The sequence below is a fragment of the Tasmannia lanceolata genome, unplaced genomic scaffold, assembly GCF_043159265.1.
Source record: "Tasmannia lanceolata isolate RefF3 unplaced genomic scaffold, GAP_Taslan_0.1 ptg000013l, whole genome shotgun sequence".
In the NCBI taxonomy this organism is placed as follows: Eukaryota; Viridiplantae; Streptophyta; class Magnoliopsida; order Canellales; family Winteraceae; genus Tasmannia; species Tasmannia lanceolata.
The window spans coordinates 43,252,935-43,268,803 of record NW_027518690.1 but is presented as its reverse complement, the minus strand read 5'-3'; the positions used below and the strand labels follow the sequence as shown (position 1 = coordinate 43,268,803).

The 15,869-nt window shown below is 38.4% G+C and overlaps 1 long non-coding RNA gene across 3 annotated transcripts; it reads left to right on the top strand.

Annotated features, from left to right (window-relative positions):
• The first annotated feature begins 2,917 nt into the window (after window positions 1-2,917).
• Window positions 2,918-8,151, top strand: LOC143889207 (uncharacterized). Of its 3 annotated transcripts, none has more exons than XR_013254788.1 (5): window positions 2,918-3,185; window positions 3,434-3,468; window positions 3,756-3,812; window positions 4,574-4,642; window positions 7,958-8,151. It is a non-coding gene; the product is annotated as an uncharacterized LOC143889207 (long non-coding RNA). The 3 variants fall into 3 exon arrangements; XR_013254789.1 differs by having other exon boundaries at window positions 4,537-4,642; XR_013254790.1 differs by lacking the exons at window positions 4,574-4,642; window positions 7,958-8,151 and adding an exon at window positions 3,932-3,983 and having other exon boundaries at window positions 2,924-3,185.
• Window positions 8,152-15,869: the final 7,718 nt, after the last annotated feature.

Below are 15,869 nucleotides of genomic sequence, written 5' to 3'. Positions count from 1 at the left end.
CCCTTTTTGAAGGTGTTTTGGGGTTTTGATTTTTTAGAGTGGTGTTTTGGGTTTTTGATTTTTTTAGGGTTAGGGTTTTGCCCATTTCCCATACACACACCTCTCTCTGATTTGAGGAAGAAGCTTTGGAGAATATAAGAATGGGAGCTTGAGGGTTTCATCCTTTTTTGTTGATCTTCATAGGTACGTCTCGCCCTATTTCTCTTTTTTTGTCCCTCACTGTTTGCTTTCTTTTTATTTCAAACATTTGGGTTTGTAAAAGAGGCTTTCAAAGATTGGGTTTGTTCTATAGAATCAAGGGTTTGAGAAGAAGCTAAAACTTGGATTTTACAATCATGGTTTATAAAATTGAGGATTTAGCTTATAAATCCAAAACGTCCCTTAGGGTTTGTAAAATCCGAGTATCCAAACGGCCACTTGGGCAAAGACCCATTTGGATTTTATTACTAGGTTTTTTATTTGTGTTTTTTCTGTTTTGCAGACAAAGATTAGGATTTCTCATCCATTGGATTTCCTTTGAAGAAAGAGGTATTTTGTTGGGTTTGACTAAGGTAAATGGCTTCTCTTAATATAGTTTCTCTATTCATTTTATTGTGTTAGTTAATTAGTTTCAACTAGGTTTTCTCTATGTGCATTTTATTGTAAAGAGGGAAGAGGGAAGAAACTCAATAGAGAGAAGAGAATCATCATCAAACTAAAAGCATTAAAATAAATTTTGTTTGTGGTTTTGAGTAGGGTTTTTAATTTTTATTAAAATGCACTCATGAATAGACATAAATGAATGAAATTATGAAGGATATTTTAGTAAGTTGATACCCACTATTTTGATATAGGACACTTCAGATTTTGTGGCTCTGTTTGGGTCACGATTCGAACTAATTTTGGAGCTTAAGATATGGATCCAATAAGACATGGTCAAATACGGCTACTATGCCCAAATCCTACTCATCAACGATTTGTTCCTTTGGAACTGAAAACAACTAAGATTTAAGAAAAGCAATTTTTTTTTTTTTTTTGAGTTTAGGGTTAACAACGGAAGGTGAGGTTAAAATTCGAATTTGGTTGAAGTATTTGAGTTTATGGGTTGTAGTTGGGCTTTTAGCTTTAATGGATTTTTGAAATACATTTAATGGAAGATAACAATATAAGTCAGTCGAATAAGAAAGTGTATAGTTTGTATAGTTGATGAAATAATTCAACAAGGACTGTATGATATAGCAAATGAATAGGGCTTAAGGCTTGAATTGGGGGTCTGGTGATTGATTTTGGAAGTAGGATTAAATCAGCCTTGTTTTAGAAATTAAGGTGCTAATCAAGATTAGTGTTTAAATTGGGTGGCTTGTGAATAGAGCTTGGATTATATTGTGAGTAAGTTCCCGGATTAAGTTACTAGCCTGTTATGGTGCTTGATCTGACTGGCAAGTTGTGAAGTCAATGTATAGCAATGAAGAGGTCTCTTTTGGACGTCTTAGTAGGCGTAGAATTCGGTTGCATGATGTAAGTTTTAAGAAGAAAATTATGATGGCTTTGCCTATGCAGCAGCGACGAAGGCTTTCCTACCATCTCGAGAGGTTTTGTTGCAATTTCACAATGAAACAATGTGACAGATTGCTTTATAATGCTATGTGAAGCTAGAACTGAACCAAGTTGAAGTGTCGTGCAGAGTATAATCTAGAGCACTTAATATTGTGAAAGATAATGACCCAATTCTTTGTACAGTCAGAACTTCATTCAAACGATGGAGCCAATATGAGCCTGTGATAACAGTTTCAAGCAAATAATTTGAGCTGCACAATCCAACTTCAAGATAACACAGATTAGAGATTTATGTCAATAAACAAACTTGAAAGTGCTAAAAGAGTTATGCAATCTGGATCTAGGTAATAAATTTTAGACAGGGGTTTTAACAAAGATGAAAGTCCAAACAGAGTAGTTCGAATGGTGCACAGAGAAATTTTTATGACCACTCGCAACAATGTTGGTAAGTAAAACAAATATATGTAAAGAGTTCAGGCCTTCCCTATTCTGCTGAGATGATGTTTGAACCAATGCCTTGTATGTGGGTTGAAGTAGAGAATGAGATCGAGGTGGCTTCTTTGTTGGGATGTTTGAAGGCCGTTAAGACGGCGTCAAAGTCGCTGCCTCGGTGTAATAAATGGCGAAAAACAGTGAAATAAAGAGAAAATTACGGAAAATGTAAAGAAAGAAGAGAGAAAGAAAAATTGTTGAAAGCTTCAAGAAAATGGAGAAGGCTTGAGAGCTTGTAGTGTGAGGCTTGTGCCTTGTATTTTTTTGTGGTTAGGGGGGAGGCTCAAGTGGGTATTTATAGAGAAGAGGGGAAAAAAATAGCCGTTTGTAGAGAATCAATTAAGGATTGAAAAAATAGATTTGGGTATGATTTTAAACCAAAATGGTATGAGAATAAGGTAATGCTCGGATTTTTTCTGATTTTGATGAGGATTTGAGCGGGATTCGTTTATTCAGGGCAAGAGAATGTTGATTTCTTTGATTTGAAATCAAATTTGGGTTTGGAAGTTTAGTAAACTAGAATGATCTAAGAGATTTGAGGTTGGCTGATTGAGATTACATGATTTTGGGCAAGATTTGGGAGGAAAAAAAGAGATTTGGTGTATTTTTGGCAAAACATGGGCGAAAATATATTCGGAGTGAGAGAACTGTCGATTTTAGGGCCCGATGGCATTCTTCGTAAATTCGATGGCTTTTTGGGTTTTTGTTTACTTAAAGAGTAGGGTGGCAAGGGTAGTAAATATTGTCAAAATCAAGGGTATTTTGAATGCTTTAGAAGAGGCTTATAGGAACTTATCAAATCAATTATAAATAGTCTCCAACTTTACCTTAGATTTTCAGATTCCAAAGACGGTTATTCACAAAATTGAGATAATGTCTAGACGGTTATTCCCCCCTCACTTCTTTATTGTTCTTTTTTTATTTTTTCTCTGTTTGGATATTTTTTCCTCAAGGAGCGGTTCTGTTTTGATTACAGCCCTTATTGTAGGCAGCGATGAGAAGCAAGGTCATCAGATGCATTAATCTGTTGTGAACTAAGGAATGGAATCCATAATCCCTTCATCCCTATTTCACTCATTTCTGTTTATGTGATGTCAAAGGATCAAGCCCGCCAACTATTTGATGCAATGCCTGACATGAACAAATATTATAACTGGGTATGTAATCTCTTGGCACATCTCCATCAACATTTTTTTGTATTGCATATCCATAGTAGTTCAATGTTTTTCCAAGGATATGTCCTCTCCTCATAGATACAATTCAGATTTTATGTAGAAGAAAGAGATACAATTCAGATTTTATGTAGAAGCTTTCTTCTAGGATTGGCAATTCAAATTTTAGAGTTAGGCCATGATTTCTTCCATCAAATTCAAAACTATTGATCTTTCTTTAAAAATCATTGCAGGTGAGTGAGATGTTACTGGTGCAGCCTTATATGCTGTAAGTTTACTTCTTTGTATTTGTAAGAGTGATTTGATTTATTGAATAAAGTGGTTGTATTTGATTTTTCTTGGCCGCGACTGGTTGTGGGTGGAGGGTGGCTCAGCTATTGGGTGCTTTTCATGGCAGATTTTCTGTTTTTTTTTTTAACTTCTACTCTTAGGCTTAGCCTTTTCTTTCATTGATTAAAGCCCTATGTGCCAAAGTATTTTGTATCCTCAGCCTTATGCACAGGAGAGTACTTCCAACACTCAAACTTTAACAATTTTGTTGTCATCTTTTTGCAGAAAGTGACAGATGAGTTTATGAAGAAGATCGATTCCATGTACAAACAGAAAGAGAAGGTATAAAAAGCTTGATACATTACACAGATACTTTCCATGGAACTACATGTAGGGTCACATAAGGTGGCGCATGTAATGTACACTTGCATAGCTTTCTCATTGAAGATCTTTTCTTACAGCATGTTTGGCCACAGTTGGAAAAAGAATTTCCAAAACATCCAACTTTCCGAGGTTTAGTAACCCATTCTTCCAGTTAAAAGTTATTTCATAGAAAAATGTGAGGACAACAACCAGCTCTAATGATATTTTCTAATGATATTATTAGTAATGGCCTATGGTCAATTAGTAATGGCCTTTTCTGTTCTTCTTTACTCAATGATATTTACTCAAATTAAGTATTTAGCTATTTATTGCTTATTACTGTTTTCTTGTTAAATTCTGCATAAGTCCACACGTTATTTGGAGAGTCCTTTTGGAAATTCTGGGTTGAAGGTGGTAATTGTACACTATAGGTTGGAATTTGGAAAGAAAACAACGTGATTATGCATAGAATGTACAGTCCCATATTAACAGGAAGCATCACAATGACTAATATGCCTTGCATCTCTTTCTCAAACTTCTTATTGAGTGTTACAGCTATATCATCTGGACACATTTCCACTATAATCTGTGACAACAGCAGGTCTTGTGGTTCATTATTGTCATCTATTTCTACAGTTACCTTTTCCTTTCGGTTTTCCTTTCACATGTCTTGATTTCCTGTTCTGGTTTGTCCTTGGTACAGAATCCACTTCCCTATTTTGCTCGTTTTCCTGGAGCAGATATTTTAACTTCAAGTGACCAAGTGATACCAACAGTTACTGATGACAGATTGGAAGCCTGGGTCCAAGGTGAACGTCGTGTCAAGTTCTTTTGATGCTGTCCCCTTCATTTAAATGTATGTTTACCATTTTTGAGTAATTTATGTGTCATGCTCTTTTAAATTTTACAAGAGGTTTCTTGCAGCAGATGTTTGAAACTGTGAATTAAGAAATTGTTGGTTGCCAATTTCTGAATTCATTTGACTGAGGATGTTGAGAATTGAGATTAAATCTTCAATATCAAAGCTTTAATATCTTCAAGTGGCTAATTAACCAAGGTAACCTAATGTAAAGGGAAAGTTTCTACTTCAAGATTAATTTCTCTTTCATGGTGCTCAACTTTGTGTACCTTACTATTTGTTAAGAGAAAATATCATTCCTGATCTACATAATAGATATTTAGGAGGACACCTGTAAAAGAATTGATTGATGATGTGGTGCCGATTTACCGAAAGCATATCTCTATAAATCCTTCAACTTGCAACATATTAAAACCAGAACACCAACCTGCATTGTTTGACTATGATCTCTGTACTTGATACCCAATCGGCATTGTAATTTTTAAATTTTTTAATCTGAAATCTAACATCTAACTCTTTGTAACTCATCCGCTCAAGCTAGTCTTCAACTTCCACAGTAAGTGATGCCTTTAAGGATCATCTCACCATGAGACATTATTATTGTTTGAACATGCATCCCCTATTGCTATGCTTTTTCTTAGACCTGTAAAACCAGTAACAGTTTTGAAAGTCCATTAGAGCTGATAAACTTACAGTGCTTGGATAAGGCCTGTTCTATCAGTCAGCATTACTGAAAAATGTCTCTCTCTTCACATACTAGAATGTTTCTATTAAATGCATCCACATTCCAGTCTTTTAAGTCTGATTTTCCAATCACAAGGATGGCGCCGTCAAATTTCTCAATGTTCTGTAGCTTCCCTACAAAAACAAAGTTTGGCTGTGCGTGTATATGTGGGCTAATATTACGTGGTGTTGGATTCTGTTTCGATGAGAACGCACGAAACTGGTTCCGATAAACTCAGATTTTCAGCTAGCCCTAGGGCTGTCAATGGACCCAGACGGTCTGGACCATCCGAATCTGAACTTAAAGACCATCCGAATCTGAACTTAAACGGACAGGATTTAGACACATTAGTAGGATCCATATCATAGGAGTTGAAAATATTTGTGATCGGATACAGAGAGCGAACAAAAACCCAAGGGACAGTCCTAAATCTGATTTCAGTGTATTCATGACTACTCTTTTACACTGTAGGGGCTGTCCCAAGTTAAAAAAAAGGGGTGAATATATCACTTCCCTATTTTTATTGTTTAGTTTTTGAAGTATTATTTTCCTTTTAGAAGTTTATATCAGTCACAGATAGAGGACTAACTTATATAAGGCCACGTTTGGTACCTCTTGTTTTTGTATTTGTATTTGGATTTTAATTTTGGATACAAAATACATCAATCATCCTCATGCTCATGTTGTATGGGAGGGAGGGACATCTGGCTGCTGCTGCAGCTAGGTCGAGGAGCAGCGGTAAATTGAAATAGATGGGGATGGGTTATAAGGGAATGGGCACCCTCCCTCTAACAGCTAGCTTTTAGGTAAGTAGTTGGTTTGATGAAGGATGAGACTAATTGGGATGGCCGAATGAATGATTGGGTATGGGTGGGAGATGGCTTTAGTATATGGTGTTGATGGTGAGGATGTATGGATGCATGGAGTGAAGGTAGTGTGACCGAATAACTAAAGGTTGTGGTTTTCATCTGATTAGTGGTTCGGGATTAACTCAGGTTGGGGTGCAGCTTGGGTCAAGACCAAGTAGGCCGCAGGTTTTGGGTTGGGGTGCAGGTTTCTGGTGTGGCTTTGGGCGCGAGTTTGGGTTGACTCGGGTTGGGGTTGAGTCTCGGTCCTAGTTGGACTGGGTTGGGGTTCGGGTTAGAAGTTGAACCGAGTTGGGACGGGTTGCACCGGGTTAGAGCTGTGGGGCTGATGTGGGGTTGGGGTGGGGTGAGTGCAACTCGATTGAGTGGGGTTGGGTAACTAGCTTTTTAGAAATGAGGTGTTGTTGGGTTGAGGGTCAAGGTGTGGGTGCGGGTTGCGGGATTTGGTCTGACTTGGGTTGGACCAAGTTGGGCCCGGGTTGAACAGGGTGGGGTCCGAGTTGGACCGGGTTAAGTCGGATTGGGGCGAGTTGCCTCGGGTTAGGTCCAAGTTGAACCAGGGTGGGCTCGGCTTGCACCGGTTTAGGTCCGGGTTGCGGGTTTTGCTTCGAGTTAGATTCGGGGTTCGGGTTCAAGGTGAGGTGTGAAGACCGAATGCGGTTGGGCTTGTGAGTGGATTGGGGTAAGAGAGAGAGAGAAAGAGGGGCTATGATAGATAGTGTGGAGTTATGAGAGAGGGTGTAAGGCCATGAGAGAGAGAGGGAGAGAGTTGAGTGCTCGGATGGGGTGAGTTATTATTGGATTATAGTATGATGGCCATGTGAACATGATGGAATGAGAGGGCCAATGGCCACAAGCAATGAGATGTGAGGATGTATGGGATAATAAGTACTGTTATGTAGTAAAAACAAGATGGGACATGAGTATTTAGTCATAGGATGGTCTGGCATAAACCATGTGTTGGGTTTCCACGCAAAAGCAAATAGTCCCACATCGGTAAATTGAAATAGATGGGGATGGGTTATAAGGGAATGGGCACCCTCCCTCTAACAGCTAGCTTTTAGGGGTGAGTTCTACCTGGTTAAATTCCCAACAAATGGTATCAGAGTTAGGGCGTGATAACCCCGGTTTGCCTCCAATGGGCACCCTCATCTTACTATCGTCTTTTTTTCCCAAGCTTGAGAAGAAACAATATTTGTTGATTTTTTTATTCAATGATTGATGATTGGAAGTTTGTCTCAGCTTATATTGTTGGTTTTTGCTGTACATTATCAAAAGCGACTGAATAATTGTTTTTTAGTGTTATTTGACACGAATTATCTCTCTCACTCCTGTATTACAACCCCCTTTTTTCCTTATGAATAATTTACTTTCCTTCTGAATAATATAATTTCTAATCTTTACATTTAGAATTATATCTTCCTTACGAGAGGAAGTCTAAGCTGAAGGGAGCCCTTGCAAACATGATGGTGATGTGCAACCAATGGGGGAGCCCTTTCACCTCTTTTTTTCAAGGGCTCCCTTCAGTCTAGAATTCCTCTCCTTACAAACGTGCTTTCTTTCTTTAAAAAGAATAAGTTATAAAGCATTCTTTTATTGGTAGCCCCGTGCATCGCACGAGTGTCCCACTACTTGTTCAAATGTACTCATAGGCAAATGTGTTTGTTTCTTGCAGGGATGCTGTTTGTGAATAACTCTTTGCCCAAGGATGGGGGAAAAGGAATTTCAGGCTGAATACAGTGCATCAGACTATATCACATGTGGAAATGAAATTTGACAGTGTTGTCTTGGTTGGGTGTCGATTCTATGTATCCTAATTTGACTTTACAGTAATCAACAAGAATGAATGAAGGCGAAAAGTCCAGTGATGTAAACACATTTTTTTTTAATGTTGATGTGAACATTGATCGATTGAAATAATATAGTTTTTGGTTTTTATAAATGTGATATGTATATAACAGGTTCTAATTGTAAAACAGGTTATGTATCAAACAAATTTGTAATTCCCGTGTTTTGGGATCTGCTGCAAAAATAATTTTTTTTTTTAAAAAAAACTGTAACTTTTAGCGGCGGTCATGACCGCTGCTATATTCCTCTCCTTACGGTTGGAACCGCGGCTACTCCTACCGCTACTGTCTGTAACAACTTTAGCAGCGGTTACAACCGCTGCTATATGCTGCTAAACCCACTCCATGGTTAGATATTAAGCAGCGGTTAGGACCGCTACTAATTAGACCGCTAGTAAAAGTAACAAATTTAGCAGCGGTCTAGACCGCCGCTATATTGGCGAACCTATTCTCCTGAGAATTGAAAACAGTAGCGGTGATAACCGCTGCTAAATAGTTTCATACACAAGCGGTCCATATAGCAGCGGCGAGAAACGCTGCCATAACATATAGCGACTCGATATTTAGTAGCGGTTAAGCCTGCTTTAAGCAGCGGTCTTGACCGGTGCTAAAAATCATTTTTGTTGTAGTGTTGGATAAACTCCAAAGTCTTTGGAGATATTCCCGATGAGTTGGTTTCCATCGAGCCGAACTCTAGTTAAGCTCATGCAATTTCTCAAGCTTTTCGGGATGGGACCCGTAAATTGGTTGTTTTGTATTGCAATGATTGCAAGCGATCTATCTTGGCAAATTTGATCTGGCAAATAGCCAAAGAGGTTGTTGTATCCCAATGCAAGTATGACAAAGTTTCCTAAGTTGGAAGGAATGGAACCATTAAGAAGGTTATACGATATATCCATAGCAACGATATTTTTCAAGTTTTCTATTTCTTTAGGGATAGGGCCAGAGAGATGATTGTTATATATAATCAACAGAGATGATTGTTATATATAATCAACTGCATAAGGTTGGTCAAGTTTCCCAAGTTGGAAGGAATGGAACCATCAAGAAGGTTATTGTATATTTGCAGATAAACCATATTTTTCAAGTTTCCTATTTCTCTAGGGATGGGGCCAGAGAGCTTATTACCGTCGAGGGACAACGTGGCAAGGTTGGTCAAGTTTCCCAACGTGGGCGGAATGGAATCATCAAGAAGGTTTTTGTACGTCTGCATATCAACCATATTTTTCAAGTTTCCTATTTCTCCAGGGATGGGGCCAGAGTGCCTATTACGGTCAAGGCACAATGTGGCAAGGTTGGTCAAGTTTCCCAACATGGAAGGAATGGAACCATCAAGAAGGTTATTGTACATTTGCAGATCAACCATATTTTTCAAATTTCCTACTTCTCTAGGGATGGGGCCAGAGAGCATATTACCGTCGAGGTACAATGTTGCAAGGTTGGTCAAGTTTCCCAACGTGGAAGGAATGGAACCATCAAGAAGGTTATTGTTCATCCACAGATCAACCATATTTTTTCAAGTCTCCTATTTATTTAGGGATGAGGCCAGAGAGTTTATTAATGTGGAGGTACAATGTCGCAAGGTTGGTCAAGTTTCCCAACGTGGAAGGAATGGAACCATCAAGAAGGTTATTGTACATCCGCAGATCAACCATATTTTTCAAGTCTCCTATTTCTCTAGGGATGAGGCCAGAGAGCTTATTAATGTGGAGGTGCAATTTGGCTAGATTGGTCAAGTTCCCTATTGTGGTAGGAATAGTTCCGAAGAGTGTGTTGTTGCTAAGATCGAGCCTGGCGAGGTTTGGAAAGGAAGAGACTTTTAAGTTATCGAGCTTACCTTGCAAACCTACTTTTGTTAGGTTTATTTGTGTAACACTACCTTCTGGGTTGCATGCTACTCCCATCCAATAGCATGGGCTTTTAGTGGTTGCATTGTGAAGCCACCATGAATTGAGAGGACCTTGGCTCAGGAGGCTGGCTTTCCAAATGAGGAGAGCCTCTGCTTCTACTGATTTTGCCGTTGTTGAAGTACCAGAAATCTTCACAAGGTAGAAGACTAAAGCGAAGAGGGAGAGCGAGAGTGATTTCTCAACAGCCATGGTTTGTTGGTTGTGTTTGGGTTTTTCGTGTATGTGTAATGTCTATTTAAACTGAGAAAGTCATCTCGTTTTATGCCATGTTTTGAGGGAAATAATTGTTTACATAAACTAAAGTGGAGGAAGACGAGTGTGTGGGGTCTCTCTTTTTTATGTTTTTTTAACTCAAAGTGGTAGAAGATGAATGTGTGGAGTCTCTGTTTTATGTTGTTTTATCTTTTTGTAGAGTATTGGTGGGGCAAAGAGAGGACAATGCAAGATGAGGACCCCGATATTATGCGCCTTAGAATTATTAGATTCCAAGAGCACATTAGCGCATAAACAAATTGCGTTTGAAGAAAGTGGTGTAAATGGAGAAAATTGCTCTCAGTGGTCATTAAAAAAAAAGATAAAGAAAAAAGCAAATGCCAATGATAAATCGAACCCCATATATCTAAAATCGACCCCCATATAAGGCAGTGCTTAGAGAGAGATAGAGAAAGAGGGGAGAGAGACAGGGATAGATTTAAGATATTAGGGGGTCGATTTACCACTGCCCAAAAGCAAATGGGTGAGACTTGGAGGCACCTTTCGTTTTCTTTTGCTTACCTTTACCTCTTCCATCCGGTGCTCCTTTTTTCTTACCTTCCTTTCGTCCGTGTTTTTTAAGATTTTACCACTTAAATTTGGAAAGTCCCTGAAAATATCAATCTAAGTTCGTTTTTTAAATTATCAAGGATAAAAATTTGTGGTATTGGATAAAAAGATTCTATTACCCTCTTCTATGACAGAGATCTTGCCTCCTCCCTCCTCCCTCCTCCCTGAAGCAGTAATAATAATAATAATGGGTAAAATCTAGAAAATTCAAGAAAATTCCCATAAATATTAGAAAATTCAAAAGGCATTCGGAAAAATCTAGAAAGAAATTTCGGGTGCAAAAAGACTATTTTTTATGGGATTTTGACACAATTTTGAAAGGATGCAAATGTAACATTTTCAATTTCTCAAGAGTTTTATGTAATTATATTTTTTTTCCCAAAAATTTTCTCGAGAGTTTTTCGTGCTAGTCAGTGTAAGTTGTATGTTCCAATGAAGAATTTTTACATAAAAGTGTGCATGGCAATACCGAAAATCCGCTTATGTTCTAATGAAGAAACTCTGCCCAAAAGAGTGCATAGCAGTGTCAGAAATCCACTACTCCTGATTAGTTATTCATATAGATAGTCAGTTTGAGCCATTCTGGGGGAAAATCAGGAAACAACTCGTTTAGGTAGCATAAAAACAAAAATAAAATAAAATTAACTGCCTAGTAGATAAAAAAGAATAAAAGGAATAAGGCTGGGGACTGGACCTTAAAGCTGGAATCAATCGGCTCTCAAAATCCACAACAAATAGGGCCTTAGGATATTGTATCTCTAATGTGGCGCCAATCACATCAATGGTCAGTTTTCCAACTTGAATAGCTCAAGTTCTTTAGACTTTTAGGATTTTCCAATTCCTTTTAAGTTTCAAATTTAACAAAGCAACTAAGCATACAAAGAAAGCGAACAATTACTCTAAACACGCAAAAGAACAAGACAAACAATCTACGATGCAAATTCTAAACATACAAATGAAGTAACTAAACATAGGATAAAACAACTAAACATACGAGATCACGCAAGAATAATTAACTAAACATGCAACTACGAACAATGCAAAAGATGAGCTTTGGAAAGGGAAGGAAAGAGGCAGAAGATCCTTCGGTGAGTGAGCCCAATAACATAAAAACCAAACAAGAAGTAATTTTCTAAACAACTATGTTTCAATAATAAAGCAGGAACAATATATGAGGAACTAACCTGGGGCAACATATCCATGAGTGCCCGCAAGTTCTGTCCAATTGGATGAATCGGGCATTAGAAGTCTTGCAGTACCAAAATCAGAGACACGAGCCTCAAATTCTGAATCCAATAAAACACTTTTGCTAGAGATATCTAGATGAACTATTGGTGGAGCGCAATCATGGTGCATGTATGATAAGGAATGTGCCACAGCTTTTATAATATTCACCCTCTTCACCCAATCCAACTCCATTGCACCTTCCTCACTGCTTAGGATATTAGCCAAATTTCCTCTTTCTATATACTCATAAACCAGAAACATACATTGACGATGGGAAAAAAACCCGTGAAGCTTGACAATGTTACGACTACGGATTTCTGTTAATGTGCGTACCTCATTTATGAAACTTCTCTGATCAATTTGGTCACCATCTTCCAATTTGTGAAGTTTCTTTATAGCGACTACTTGACCTGTTGGAAGAGATGCTTTGTAAACTTAACCAGATCCTCCCTTCCCAATACAATATTTGTCGTCAAAGTATTCTGTTGCATCGACGATATCTTCATAAGAAATACACCCATCCCAATTCCATATTGAAAATAGATCTATATTCATTTCATTTCTCTCTTCTTTGCATTTCCCCTTCTCTGGCGGAAAATGACAGAAATGCAGAAAACTAGAAATAGAATAAACAGTCCACTCAAAAGAGGAAGAATGATCGATATGATAGCTTTGTTTCTTTTTTTATGTTCACCATTATTTATTGACGTGGAATTGCATGGTTGCAAACCTTGAGCTTTGCCGCATAAACCCTTGTTGCCAACAAATGTCCCTTGTTGGAAAGGCTTGTTGTAAGGAAGACTATGAACCAAATTATTGTATGATATATCAATGAATGTCAAGTTGACCATATCTGCTAGAGAAGATGGAATTGTACCAGTAAGCTTATTGTGGGAAATATTTAAGATTTCCAACATGTGTAATTTTCCTAGTTGGGGCGATATTTCTCCTGTAAGCAAGTTACAGCTAAGATCTAATACATTTTGTAGGTCTGCTAGATTGCCGATTTGAAATGGAATGCTTCCATTCAAATGATTTCTATTCAATTTCAAATATTGCAATTTTGAGTAGCCTCCTAGTTGTTCTAGTATTGATCCACTCAGATTGTTTTCTGATCGGTTAAGGATCTCCAAATTGGACAGCTTCCCAATTTCTAGTGGTACCCGACCAGAAAGTTGGTTACCATTTAAAATCAGGTCAAATAAAGATTTCAAGCTCCCAAATTCCTTCGGAATCTCTCCTACCAAATGGTTAGAAGAAAGGTTGAGCACTCTTAGTTGAATCAAATTTCCAAATTTTGGTGGTATTTTACAAGCAATCAAGTTCCCTGAGATCTTTAAACTTGTCAACATTTGACACTCGGCCCAACTTGGAGAGAGTTCACCAGACAACCGGTTGTAGCTCAAATCAATGTATGTGAGATTTGGATAAACTCCAAAGTCTTCAGACATATTACCTGTGAGTTTGTTTCCCTCAAACCGAACTCTGATTAGCGCCGTGCAATTTCTCAAGCTTTTCGGGATGGGACCTGTAAATTGATTGTTGTAGATCGTAAAATGTTTAAGTGATCCAGCTTGACAAATTTGCTGCGGCAAATATCCTGAGAGGTTGTTGTCCCCCAAACTGAGTTTGTGCAAATTTATTAGACTTAGACATTTCTTGAGGAAGTGAACCAGAAAGGTGATTTTCAAATAGGCTTAGAACCATTAGCTTTTTAAGATCAGCTAAAGTAGAAGGAATGGAACCTGTTAGAGGTACATGGCCAACTCAACCATATTTTTCAAATCTCCAATTTCTTTAGGGGTGGGGCCAGAGAGCTTATTACTGAAGAGGTGCAAGCTGGAGAGCTTAGTCAAGTTTCCTAATGTGGAAGGAATGGAACCTGCTAGAATGTTAGAGGACATGTCAAGTTCAACCATGTTTTCCAAATCACCAATTTCTCTAGGGATGGGGCCGGAGAGTCTATTGTTGTAGAGGTACAAGTGGGAAAGGCTGGTCAAGTTTCCTAATGTGGAAGGAATGGAACCTGTTAGAATGTTAGAGGAAATGTCAAGTTCAACCATTTTTTTCAAATAACCAATTTCTTTAGGGATGGGGCCAAAGAGACTACTGTTATAGAGGGACAAGTGAGAAAGGCTCCTCAAGTTTCCTAATGTGGAAGGAATGAAACCTGTTAGAATGTTAGAATACATGTCCAATTCAACCATATTTTTCAAATCACCAATTTCTTTAGGGATGGGGCCAGAGAAACTATTGTTGTAGAGGTACAAGCGGGAAAGGCTGGTCAAGTTTCCTAATGTGGAAGGAATGGAACCTGTAAGAATGTTAGAGGACATGGCCAACTCAACCATATTTGTCAAATCTCCAATTTCTTCAGGGATGGGGCTAGAGAGCTTATTGTTGTAGAGGTACAACATGGCAAGGTTGGCCAAGTTTCCTAATGTGGAAGGAATGGAACCTGTTAGAATGTTAAAGTACATGCCCAACTCAACCATATTTTTCAAACCTCCAATTTCTTTGTGTGTTGTAGTTGATCTTAAACGGACCAAACTGAGCATGAAGCAATGTCATCATAAAGTGGATGAGGAAACCTTATGAAATCTCCATATCCATTTGCTTCAATTAGAAGGCTGTGTCATTCATTTTCATTATGTGCTCCCATAACTCTGGCGATCACATTTCATGGTGATCATCGTAAACATCAGGGTGTTTGCCAGTGCTTTAGATGATCCTCTAAAGTGTCCCTCCTCTACTAGCAGAAACTCCTTCGTAGTGAATTCCCTATCGTTCTTGGAATTAGGAATCCGGCCACGGATGGAGGAAAAAAATGTGCTCTTCATGATCATTAAGCACATGCGGTTGGATCTTTCCCAATTTTTTTTATAAAGGGCCTTGACCGAGAGTGTACTTTTAGTCGTAGGCTTTGGGGGCTCGTCTTGTCATAGAGCATAGTAAAAAACCAAACACCCTAACACAATGTGAATATGATACTCCCGCTTAACAAAATTGGTCCACTTAGGTTTTCTATATCAGACATGTATCTTTAGATAAAACTAGGGTTCAACGTTGTAGAAACAAATACGGGTTCGCAATTAAGCTCAAATTCTTTAACACTATACAAGTCCATAAAGTGTTTATCAGTTTAATCCACACAATAAATCAATCTAACATTTAGGGAAATCAGTCAGATTGCCCAGAACCATAGAGAACACAAATGTGAACTTGATGAGTCACCAGGTGTGCTGCCTTGGGCCGTCCATTGGGCCAGGCCATGGCGCACAATTGGTTTATTCTCTAATAATCACATCACCATGGTTCTGGCGAGAAACCAGGTGTGCCACCATGGGCTGTCCTTTGGGCCAGGCCATGGTACACAGTTGGTGAGATCAATTAGGGTCAAACAACACAAGTTCAGGGCGAACATCACCTTTGGGCAGAAGTGGCCCTGATTTGGATTGCCCAATCCTAACCTTCTCATTCCACCAATTTCCATAAAACACCTGGCATCAGTTGCGCAAGTGGCGTCTTGTACAAATGGATGCAACCTTAGAGTGGTTTCTTTAGTGTTCAACAACATCACAGACATGGTACAATTTAAACCACTTAACATCAAGTGATTCCATTCTTCCCAAAATAGAATCATGAGTTTTCCATTATCATAGAAGGTGACAATTTTATTGTGATCTTAATTAGCCAGGACAACAAAGTCGAAACAAACAAATATTATGTCATAAGCAAGGAAAACCATGAATTACAGCAATCCTCACAATCGGAGTGGCTA